Here is a 12,831-nt window from a genome sequence, read left to right as displayed (position 1 = left end):
GGAGAAGCTGGCTCACTACCCTTTATAAATAAATATGTAGACAGCATAACACAGCACTTTGCCCAAAAGGTACTCTCAATAATTGTTTGTCGAATGGATGAAAAGAGGCTTAAGCCATGAAAGACTAACAATTGGTCTTCAGTTGTTCCCTAAGCAGCCTCTTTTCTCTTCTAAATATCACATTTCATCATGTGAAAGCAGACTTCCAAATGATAACAAAAACAAGCAAAAACGAGGTTTTTCAAAAGCCTTTGAAAACAGTATCCTGGTTTGTTGGAAAGCAGAGAATGTTTTTCTTACTTTTTTTCTTAGAATGTATGACAATGGTTCTTTATAACTAAAAATATATCTTGCATTCTGTATAGAGTCAGATGTTATTATTATTTTTACCTAATCCAGATAGTTCCAGTCGAGATCTCCATATCCCATGCACTAGTTGGGGAGAAATTATTTAAGGGATGCAACTTACCACTGAACTTGAAGAAATAATTTCTTAACCAAAGATAATAATGTTGATTTGATTTTTTTAAATATATTTTTCAGTGGCCATAAATATCTATTTCATGTCTTAAAATAGAAATAGGTTTTACTAGACTTTCTTTATTCTTTCTCTGAACCCTTTATAAATTGAACAGTAAGTAGGCCAAAAAAAAAAAAAAAAAAATCTGTAGAACTTATTATGTGTCAGGTATTTTTCAAAGGATTTTATATTTACTAATTCAGTTTTCATCACAACAACCCATTATATCAACTCCTTTGTATAAATTGACTTCTTTTATCCTCACAATAATTGTGAAATTATTATCCTAACAATGTTATAGATAGGAAACTGAGAAACTTAACTGAAATCCAGTAAGTTGGATGTTCAAAAGCATCCAAGGGGCAGAGCTGGAATTGGGGAACCAAGGCAGTATACAGTCCCAAGACTTTACTCTGCAGAAAGAGTCCTTCTACAAGGAAGGCATCCAGCACAGCATCAAGTCAGAGTGATGTCTGAGGTCATGAAAAGAAGTAATCCATAGCTAATCTACAGAGGAAAGGATCACTCATGCTAGCCTCATCAGCACTGGGCCAATCCCACCAGGTGCAGGTCCCCAGAGTTCTTCAGATAAATATTGCCAGACAGCCCTACCTGCTTGCGAAGCCATCAGAAACTCTGGATTGTTGGACCAGCCCCCACGTTCTGCTGAATGACACTTAAGCATTCTTCAAGCACTGAGGCAATTCATTTACTTATTCAACAAGCAATCTACAAAGATTTCTTAAGCACCACATGCTGCTAGGTAAAAGGAATACCATAATGAACCACAAGGACATTACAGCCTATTTGTAAACATAGAAATTAAACTTGTAAATATTGTTATGTTTTAATATCTATATTTATTCATATGATCCTGAGAATAGATTCAAGATTTCTAGGGCAAGAACAAACTATTTGTACTAATTTATAGTAATAACTGCCTGGGCTCCCCTTGTCCCAATCTTTCCTCTTCTAAGGTGATACAGTGAGAGCCAGGTGTCACTTTACACCTGTTCAGGAATGAAGAGCAGGTAAATAACCTGAGAGAATCTGAGAGTTTATCTAGAAGACAGACAGCTGTCTCCCCGCTCCTCTTCTCTAATGTATACAAACTCTCCTTTGAAAGAAAACAGAAAGGGTCCTGGGTTCTGACCTTTTGGAATGTAAATAAATGTCTCCCGTGAGGATACAAGACAACTGTCTCCTCACTTACAACCCCTGGAATGTCTGCATGCCTGCGGTTCTCATATCTCTTCAATTATAAATACACACTTCTAGGGAGGCAGGTCTCTTACTATCCAGTTATCTCTCAGTTTCAAGGTTGTCCCTTAACCTAGATCCCAGTAAAATTTTTCTCAAAAGCCCTAACCATGCAGAAACATGAAAATATCCGTGCTTCTTTACATCCTTTCAGTCTTTGCTCTTTTGAGGTCCTTCGAGAATAAAAGATATGCACCACCTCCCCCAGCACAGTGAAGAGACCCAGCTTTGGTCACACGCTTTTTCTGAATCAACCAATGTAGATGTAGAGGAGGGAAAAAAAGCAAAAAACCTTTTTTCTCTACCATCTCAGGTTCACTGGCTGGGACCCTGCAAAGTAGACTGAAAAAAGAAAAAGAGCAGAGTTTCTTAACATGTGCAGCACACTTCCACAGAGGGGAATCAATGAGTCACTCAAAGGGGTGCTTAGAACTTGGGCTTATCTTTAGAAAGATCAATAAATTTGGAGGAAAGTGACAAGACAAAGGAAAACATTTTGGGCTTCCTAGGGTAGCAAACTGTGCAAAGGTAAATCTACAGGGAAACAGATGGAGTAAAGTTTTTGTGTGCAACCCATCTCGACACTGACTTTCCATTTTCCTCACAGCCGCACAACTTCCCTGGGAGAGAGGATTTAAGGCAGTCCTCACTGTTCAAAAGCATCCACTTTGAGTCAGGTAAAAGATCTCTGAGAAGGCTTCTTTCTGCATCAGTTGAATCTCAAATGTCCTTACATTCAAAATAATACTTATGCCAAAGAGGCATATTTTAGGATGGCATATTTGATCCCCTACAGTCATGGGGTGGAATATTCTGATTGACCAAGGGTGGGTCATGTGTCTCTACCCATAGTGCTATAGAAATTGGGGTGTGGGGACAACCGTCCCAATTTCAACCACATAAACTGAGTAGGTTAATGATAAAATTGTGTAGAGATTTTTTTCCCAAAGGGAGGGATGGTGGCAAATCAAAAGCATACATCCACTATGGCAGGAAAGAATGAGGTCTCAGGCACAGGCAGAGGGATTTTCATTAGCTACGGGGAGGAACATATCCTCCATTGCAGCAAAAGGAAACAATGTGAGATGTACGTAGATTGTATTCTTGGCTGCGAAGCTTATCTGTAGAGAAGGGCAATGATGAGAGGATCAGAGGTTTGAGGATATAGAGTAACTCTGAAATAATGGCAGGCAGTAGGGAGGTGAGCTGCTGTGAGAATACAGAGATTGTTAACTAATCTGCTCAACTGTGTGATTTTTTTCCTCCTATGGTGCTCAGTAGTCTAGATTAAGGGTCAGCAAACATTTTTTCTGCAAACCACCAGATAGCAAATATTTTGGGCTTTGTGGACAACATAAGATCTCTTTCACATATTTTTCTTTGCTATGTAAGCAATTCTTTAAAGATGTAAAAACTGTTCTTAGCTCCCTGGCCAGGCTCTGGTTTGCTGACCTTTGGTCTAGATGCAAACAAGGGAAACACAGATAGTTACACACATCTATGGCTGTAGATTTTCCCAGTATTGGTAAGATGAAAATAATGACATGGAATAAAGTTTAGAATAGTATGAAATAATAATTGAAACATCAGGTCCACTGAACAGTGAAGTCACTACCAAACATTCATCACTTGTGAATAAATTTAATTAACATTGATCAATGGTAATCAAAATAAGCATAGTCTCTATCCTCATGGTGCAAAGACAGAGATTAATTTTTAAATAAAAAGTGGGTACAAATTTTGTACAATAAAAAATGCAAAAAATATAACATTCCTTTATTCCAGACGTATGATATATGAAAGAACAAAGTTGATATATGGGACTTTATTAAAGTTAAAATTTCTGCTCTGTGAAAGACACTGTTAAGAGATGAAAAGACAAACCACAGACTGGAAGGATATTTTTGCAAAACACACATTTGATAAAGAACTTGTATTCAAAATATACAAAGAGCCCTTAAAACTCAATAATAAGAAAACAAACATTTAAAAATGGGCAAGAGATCTAAACAGACACTTACCAAAGAAGATATACAGCTGTCAAATAAGCATATGAAAAGATGCCCAACATCATTTGTCATTAGGAAAATGCAAATTAGAACAAAAATGAGATATCACTACATGCCTACTAGAATGGCTAAAATTCAAAACACTGACAATACTACATGTTGGCGAAGATGCAGAACAATGGGAATTCTAATGGTGTAGCCACTTTGGAAGGCAGTTTGGCAATTTCCTGCAAAGCTAAATATAGTCTTACCATACAGTCCAGCAATCATGCTCCTGTGTAGTAACCCAACTGATCTGGAAACTACATTCACACAGAAACCTGGATATAAATATTCATAGCAGCTTTATTGATGGTCAAAACCTAGAAGCAGCCAAAATGTCCTTTAATGGGCGAATGATAAACAAACTGTAGTATATTCATAAGATGGAATATGTATGGAATACTTTTTAGCAATAAAAAGGAACAAGTTCTTAAGCCACAAAATGACATGACTCTTAAATGCATATCTTCTAAGTGAAAGAAGTCTGAAAAGTCAGCATACCATATGATTCTATTTACATGACATATGAAAAAGGCAAAACTTTTGAGTCAGTGAAACAGATCAGTGGTTTCCAGGTATTTGAGGATGGAGGCAGGGAGAATTGAATAGGTGAGACATTAGATTTTTTTAGAGCAGTGAAACTACTTTGCATGATACTGTAGTGGTGGATACATGACACAGTGCAGTGTATTTTTCAAAGACCATAAAACTTCACAGCACAATAAGTGAATTTTAATGTACGTGAATTTAAAAAAAATAATTTAGAAGGTAAAAGGAATCCCAGGATGATTTCTGAATATGACAAAAGAATCTAACTTTATCACTAATGCATGAAAAAACCCAACTGAAGAGGGCGGTAGAAAAGGTGCTGATCTAAGTGACTTTGGAAATAAGAAGAGTCTACAAGGGTAAAGGCAAAAGGAACTGCACATACACACTGCAATCATAATGTTGTTTCTATTCTGAAACCAGTGGACATGCATACTGTAATTAAACAAGTAAGTGGATGACAGATGGTGGGAGCCAGGTTTCTCGCTGTTGGAGTGGGAAGTTACAGATAAGCAAGGGAAGAAGGTTAGAATGATCCCAGTGATAATGGGTTAGAGTTGCTGACACAAGTACAAACCATAATTAGTGTAATATGCAGGTGGATACATATAGAAATATTTATAAACATATGTATATAAACATGTGAATATAGAGGCATATATTTTCTTGCTCTGTCGACTGTGAAGGGCTACAAGTAATGACACCCCAGTAGCAGTGAGCATACCTAACATCCAGATCTTAGTTTCCAATATGGAGTAGCATTAATAATAAGGTCTTAATATATCAACAGTGTACCAATATTTGTTCATTAATCATGACAAATGTACATTACTAATGCAAGATATTAATAACTAAGGAAACTGAGTGTGGGGTATATAGGAATTCTCTGCACTGTCTTCAAAACTTTTCTGTAAATCTAAAACATTCTAAAATAAAAAGGTTATTTTAAAAACTAAAACAAGAGGGCACTTAAGTTCTCCAGTCTAGTAGCGTGTCTCTTAATTCAGCAACATGAAAGTCCTTGAACACCAAAAAAACACAAAAGCTTGACCACGTTTTTGGTTGCGACAGGGGAAGAAATCCCTACAGATGTAAGAGCAGAACAAAAATTATTATTTCAATACAGTGAGTCTTTTAAAAGTTTATGGAAAGATTTATATTATTTTTTAATTCAATTCTTTTATAAATTTTTTCACGTACCCTTGTACATGTTTCCACCTTACAGGCTATAAAACATAAAGTACACCTTACTATGATCTTGCATAAAGGCATTTCTAACTTAGTAATTGGGGGTCAGGGAAAGCTTCCCTAAGAAAGGATGAATAGAAGTTAACTAGGTAGAACAGGGATTGAGGAAGATGTCACTGATAAGAGGGGACAACATATGCCTAAAAACTGAGGTAGAATTACGAAGAATCATAGTGATTCAGAAGTACTTCAGAAAGGCCAGTGTGGCAAAGCAGAGTGGGACAAGATGGATATTTTAAGAGATTTAAAGCAGAAGTTCAATCATATATGGCCCAGTCAACCAAATGAAGAGCAATGGTCTTTATCAGAAAAGCACTAGGAATCCACGGATGGGTTTTAAGGAGAGAGAGTAACAATCAAATTAAAGTTTTGAAGATAATACTCTGGCTGCCCCACAAAGAAGGTATTGCAGCTGGACCAGAGTGGAGGCAGGATGAGCATTAAGAAGTTAGTTTATAACGTTCCCGATGACTATGATAACCTGAAAGAGGATAGCAGTAGAAATAAATACAGGGGAAAATGAAGGATTCAATGGCTGTTTAGGAGTTAAAATTGAAAGAACTTTATATCAGGAGGAAGGCTAAACTGTCTACTCTCACAACTTCTATTTAATATTGTGCTATATCTTTTAGCCAGTGCAATGAGTCACAAAAAAAGATTAAAAGGGCATATAAATTGGAAAAGAAGAAGTAAAACTATCGTTCTTCACAGATGACATGATCATCTACATAGAAATGTCTATGGAATCTATAAAAAAATTAAAACTACTGGAAATAATAAATGAGTTCAACAACATTGCAGTGTATAAAATCAACATATAAAAATCAATCATATTTCTATATTTCAGCAATGAACAATTGAAAATTAAAATTTTTTAAGTATCATTTTGGTAGCATCAGAAAATAAAATTCTGGATAAAATTGATAAAACATATACAAGATTTATGCATTGAAACTACAAAACATTGCTGAAAGAAAATAAAAACAATGCAAATAAATGGAAAGATAGATTTATATATAAAAAGACTCATAATTTTTAAGAAATCAATTCTCTCCAAATTAATCTTTAAATTCAATGTAATGCTAATCAAAATCCCAGTGGGTTTTCAGTGAAAATTGGCATGTTCATTCTACAATTCCTATGGAAATACAAGAGTTCTAAAATAGTCAAAACAAATTTGAAAAAGGAAAACACAGTTGACGGACTAACGGTATCTGACTACAAGACTTACTTCACATCTGTAGTAATCAACGCCATGTGGTTTTGCCATCTAGACAAATAAATCAACTGATACAGGGAGTTCAGAAAGAAACCCACAGGTATAAAAGCAATTGATTTTTGATAAAGGTGCAAAAGCAATCAATGGAGGAAGTTTAGTCTTGTCAGCAAATGAACGGGCATAATTGGATACCCATGTGCAAAAAAGTAAACTTCTTCCACAACATACACAAAAATTAACACCACTTCTAGGAAAAAACATAGGAGAAAAATTTTTGTGTCCTTAGGTTTGAAAAGATTTCTTAAAACATGCCACAAAAGCATGATTCATTGTAAAAAATGACAGATTGATCCTCTGCTCTTCAAAAGACACTACTAAAAGAATAAAAAAGACAAGCCACAAACTGGAAGAAATATTTGTATATTATATATTTGATGAAGGACTTATATACGAAATATATAAAAAGCTCTTAAAGTGCAATAATAAAAAAAGTAATCCAATAAGAAAAAAAAAAAAGGTGCCCAAAATTTCAAATGATTAGACACTTCATCAACGAAGATATGTGAATAACAAATGCTGTGATGAAAATACACTCAACATTATCAGTCACTGGGGAAATGCAAATTAAAAATATGAGATACCATTACACACATATTAGAATGACTTAAAGTTAAAAGTTTGACTATACCATTTGTCGACAAGGATGTAGAGCAACTGGAACTCTCATATACTATTGTTGGGAATATACAATTGTATTAATCCATTTCTGTTGCTTATAACAAAATACCTGGAACTGGGTGATTTCTAAGAAAATGAAATTTGTTACACTTTTAGAGGCTGGGAAGTCCAAAGGGAAGAAAATACATCTGGTGAATGTTTTCTTTGGTGGTGGCTTTACAACAATGCAAGGATTTTACATGGCAGAAAATGGCATAGCAGAGAGAGAGAGCCTCTCACATGCTCTCTTTCTAAAGCCCTCAGAGCCAAGACCCTGACCACCGTTATTAATCTATTCACTATGGCATGGTCCTACAGTTCAATCACCTCTTCAAGGCTCTGCCTTTCAATTACCATAATAAGATTCCCCCCCCTCTTTACAGTCATAGTGGGGATCAAGCTACTAATACATAGAACTCTGGGGACACAATCCGTATCAACAACCATTTAGGAAAAATAATTGGTAGTTTCTTAAATAGTTAAATCACATCTACCATATGTTCCAGCTTTCCAGACATCCAAGAGAAGAAAAAACAATATATCTATACAAAGATTGTATGCAAATGTTTATAGCGGGTTTTGTTCCCCATAATCTCCCCAAATAGGAATCAATTAAAATTCCCATCAACTGATGGATGGATAATCAAATTTTGGTATATACAAAAAGTAGATTACTCAGCAATAAAAAGAAATGAAGAATTCATACATCCAGCAAGGATGACTTTCAAAACAATTATGCTGAACAAAGAAGCTAAAACAAAAAAAAGCATATACTTTATGATAACATTCAGATCAAATTTAGAAAATGAAAACTAATCTTTAGTGAGAAAAGCCGAACAGTGGTTGACTGGATGGTGGGAGAGAATAGGTGGGAGCAAGGAGACTACAAAGGAGGAATGTTTTTTGGTGGGTGGAGTGTTCATTATCTTGAGTGTAGCAATGGTTATATAAACATATCAAATTTACACTTTAAATATGTATAGCTTGTTGTATGTTAATTTTTTAAGTATGTGTTTCAAAATTTTTTTGAAAGAAGGCAGTGAATAACTGGATATGCTTGGTAAGAAGAAACAAAGTATCAAGAATGATTCCTGGGTTCTTGGTTTATACACCTAGCTGAATGATGGAGCTATTTCTGAGATAGGAAAGAATGAGATAGAATCCTTGGGAGGTTAGGGATGGGAATGAAGATTATAAGTTTTGTTTTGGATAGACTGATGCTCAGATTTATGGTGGAGAGGAATTTAATGAGCACGCTGTATTATGACAGTGACAGAAACAGGGTTTCTAAGAGACTGATGGGTGGAGAGAAAAAAATAAGGAGCTTGGCATATGAGCTGCAAAGATTAAGGGCTTTATCATGAAAGGGTGGAAGAGAGGTGGCATGAGGAAAGAAAAAGGACATGGACCCTGAACCCCTGCATGAGATGTCTGTGTTGTAAGACCTTCAAGAGAAGTGATTTGGAGGTAACCAAGTTTATATGAATATAATGTGGTAAAGGAATGTTCAGTTAGCCAATGTGTTGGGCTAAGTTCCCAATGAGACATTAAAGAGCTTATAAAAGAAGGAAAAGGAGAGATATTATCAGATGAAATGAATACTATGAAGATTAGAAGAACAAAACATAATAAATAGACAGTCTTTCATTGAAGGGTGACCAGGGAAAACAGGGATATGAGGAACTATTATTTTAGTCTTGATCACTGACTGGAGAATGGGCCTCAGGGAACTCAGACTTGAAGAGAGGGGAAGTGGATAAGAAGTAACAGTTGTTTCCTCTCTTTTCAGTCCATAGGACAGTGATGGCTATGGTGGCTTCAGTGAACCTGATCACCTCAGTCTGCACAGGGGAAGGTAGCTGGTGGGTATTTTGGCAGCTAGCACTCCTTGGATGGGTGCTTAGCATTGAGTCATTGCAGTAGCACTCTACAGAGAGGTGGAAAGGGGGCTGTTAAAACTGAATGTTTGTTTATTACACTCCATCATGTGTCCAGAAAGGACTGTGGGAAACTCAAAGGAAGTTTAAAAGTTAAATCCCAGCCTACATCTTCATGAAAAAATTAGAAAACCCTATAAAATGGTGTTCGGTCAAGTGCTAGATAGTATCATAAAAGTGGATTGATAATGCAAGTAAAGGTCATCAGGGGAGCTTCTTAGAAATAAATAGAACTTGCAGTGGCTTTTAAAGAAGTTTAGATTCTAAAAGAAAAAGATATAAGCAGACAGCAAAAAAAAAAAGGAGAAAAGTATAAGTCCCAGGACCAGAATATGTGTGGAATGTGTATGTGTGTGTGTGTGTGTGGGTGGCCGCATATTTTATGTGTAAACCCATATGTGCTGGAGTTAACAGGAAGTGAGAAAGGCAGTCAAGGAAATAGCAACGTTTATTGTGGGGAAATGTGAAACAACATTTGAGACAGGTAAGAGGGTGCAGATTGCCAATGGTCTTAAAAAATGTAGACATGATCTGACACACAGGAAGAAGCCATTATTGCTTTTGACCAAAGAGCTGAATAGTCAAAGTGGTGTTTTATAAAAATTAGAACTGCATTTGTGTGTGGACTACCCTAGAGAGGAGACAGGCAGTTTTACAGCTCTGTAAAAGTGACTTTGAAAGTCAAAACATTTTTTAAAATTTCTGTAGACATAAAGTGAAGAACTCCCAACATGTCATTTTCTTTCTTTCCTCTCAAAAGAATGTGAATGTGATAAGCAAAATAGCTTTACCATGTCTACATACTTTTGCCGGAGACCAGCTCCAGTCGAGTTGTGGGTACCCGAAAAGGGAGAGGGAGGGTCGTCGAAAATAACAGACACAGACGGAGACCTCAATGCATCAATATGCACGTTCTCTCTCTGCGGCTGTCAGCGTGTTGCAGCTGGAGCACAGTAGAGCATGAGACAATGCCTTTTATTTAGATTTTTCTCTGCAGGGGGTTTTTGGGTATCATTTTTATTACATCAGCAAGCTTGAATTAATAATTTTAAAAGGACAGGGGAAGCCAGTTTTTTTTTCCTTCGTTAGCACGTCTCAGGTGATTAGCTCGTGCTTCCTCCTTTTGGTATCAGGTTATCTATCAGATTGGGACCATCTTCTCATTGTCCTGAAGTTAACCTGTGACCTTTTCCGGTTGGCAAGCTGTGGTTAATATCTACCCTATTAACGGGGTGGGACTATTGCAGTTACAAAGTGATAGACAGTACTATCATATGACCTATGTCTATTGCTAAATGTTAAGTACAAATTTGCTAAAAGGAACAATGCTAACATTTAAATTCTAATGGGGATGTAATGATCTTATGTTCTAATGGAATGAACCTACTGTTGATATGGAAAAAGAACAGGGGATATTTGAGCAGCATTATCACGCACATCTTGAGGTTATGCATTCGCTGTGGCCCTATAATCTTGATCTAAATGTTCAAGAGTCCTTGTGCACAGCACCATCCCTCACAAAACCAGTTACATTTGCCTCTTAGGTCTAATTTTGCAGGTTTAATAATTTTACAGCATCTATTTTTATCCCAATATCTAATTCTTAATGATTTATTTAAAACTGGATACCACCAAGTAAAGGGGGTTCTACAGTTTCGTTCCCATATACTTAATTTGTCCCAATCATATAATTTCTCATTAATGCCAACCATTCTCTTGCCATTAATATAACCTCCAGTAAATGATGTTTGCCAACTTACATTAGGCTGCAGCTCATATTTAGTCATGAGCGGTGCTTTTGGAACATATGTTGGTGTGGTCAATTTATCATAAGGGGATAATTTTGAATTGTCCAATTTACTCGGATCTTCTGTGGGAATGTTTAGTTCAATGACCGTATAATTATTTGTGTTATTTTTATGATCTTTTGGGAATTCAGAGAACTGACACGCTAACCCTCCAGAGGCCTTGCAGACTCGGAGAGGGCAGCCCAAGCTGACTCCTTTAGGATCCTGCCATGACGTGGACTGCGCCATACTTTCTTTTTAAAAATAGTGTTAAAGATCCAGCAATCCCTCTTCTGGGTATATCCAGAGGAATGGAAATCATCATGTCGAAGAGACACCTGCACTCCCATGTTTATCTCTGCTCTGTTCACAATCGCCAAGATGTGGAACCAACCTAAATGTCCATGAACAGAAGATTGGATAAGGAAACTGTGGTATATATACACCATGGAATACTACTCTGCCATAGAAAGGAATGAAATACTCCCATTTACAACAACATGGATGAACCTGGAGAAACTTACGTGGAGTGAAACAAGCAAAGCACAGAGGGATAAATACCGCATGTGCTCACTCATATGTGGGAGCTAAGAGAGAAAGGAAGGCAGGAAAGAAAGAACACAGTAGTCCCATGATCCAACAGAAGGAGGGAACATTCCTAGGGCTACAAATTGCAGTTGAGGGAAGAGGGCGAGGGGGAGGGAGGGACAAAGGGTACAAAAGTAATTTCTGATAATGGGTATAACCCCGGTATGAATCTGGCCCTCACATCACGGGCAGGAGGGGACAATCAGCTTTTTATCTCATGAATATTCATAATAAGTAAGTAAGTAAGTAAATAAATAAATAATAAAATAAAATAAAACAAAAATAAAAATAGTGTTAAAGAATGCTATGTTCTTTTAATCTGAAGAGTTCAGCATACAAGAATTTTAACATCTATCTATAAATTTTATCATGGGGAGTTTTCCTCTCATAATGCATACCAGTTATTTTCATGTGTTATGTATTTGATGTGTTAAAATTCCTTTTCAGTTTGGTGATTTAAATGTTAATGTGGAGAAACTGATGAGGGATCCTTCCCCAAGAATTCAAATGACTAAAAGTTGAAAGCTAAAATCTTTAAGATTAGGATTATTTAGTGAAGACTGCAGAATAACTTAAAACTTTTCCCCCTGGTGGACATAGATTTATCATAAGGTTTTTATCACATAGTTTTTCTCTTTACCGAGCATAATGCAAGAACAAACATATTTGTTTCAAACCATGGTTTCAAAGGGAACCCAAAAAAGAATTTTCTTAGTATATTTTCACTTAGTATAAGAATTTTCTTATACTAAGGGATTCACTGGGGAAGATTGTTAAGAAATATTATTACACTTTCTACAAGAGTTTCGCTAAGGCTGTAGAGATCCGATTTGAGTTTAGGAGAGACTCAAATATGTCATGAGAAGAGGCAGAGGTCTAGAAAAATTGGGGTTATAAACTTGGATTTTATTATTTTTATAATTGTTATTTTACGGGGCAAATGAAAAACTGCATA

Source organism: Cynocephalus volans, chromosome 6 (assembly GCF_027409185.1).
Source record: "Cynocephalus volans isolate mCynVol1 chromosome 6, mCynVol1.pri, whole genome shotgun sequence".
In the NCBI taxonomy this organism is placed as follows: domain Eukaryota; kingdom Metazoa; phylum Chordata; class Mammalia; order Dermoptera; family Cynocephalidae; genus Cynocephalus; species Cynocephalus volans.
The sequence above is the reverse complement of the archived record's forward strand: the minus strand, read 5'-3'. Positions refer to the sequence as shown.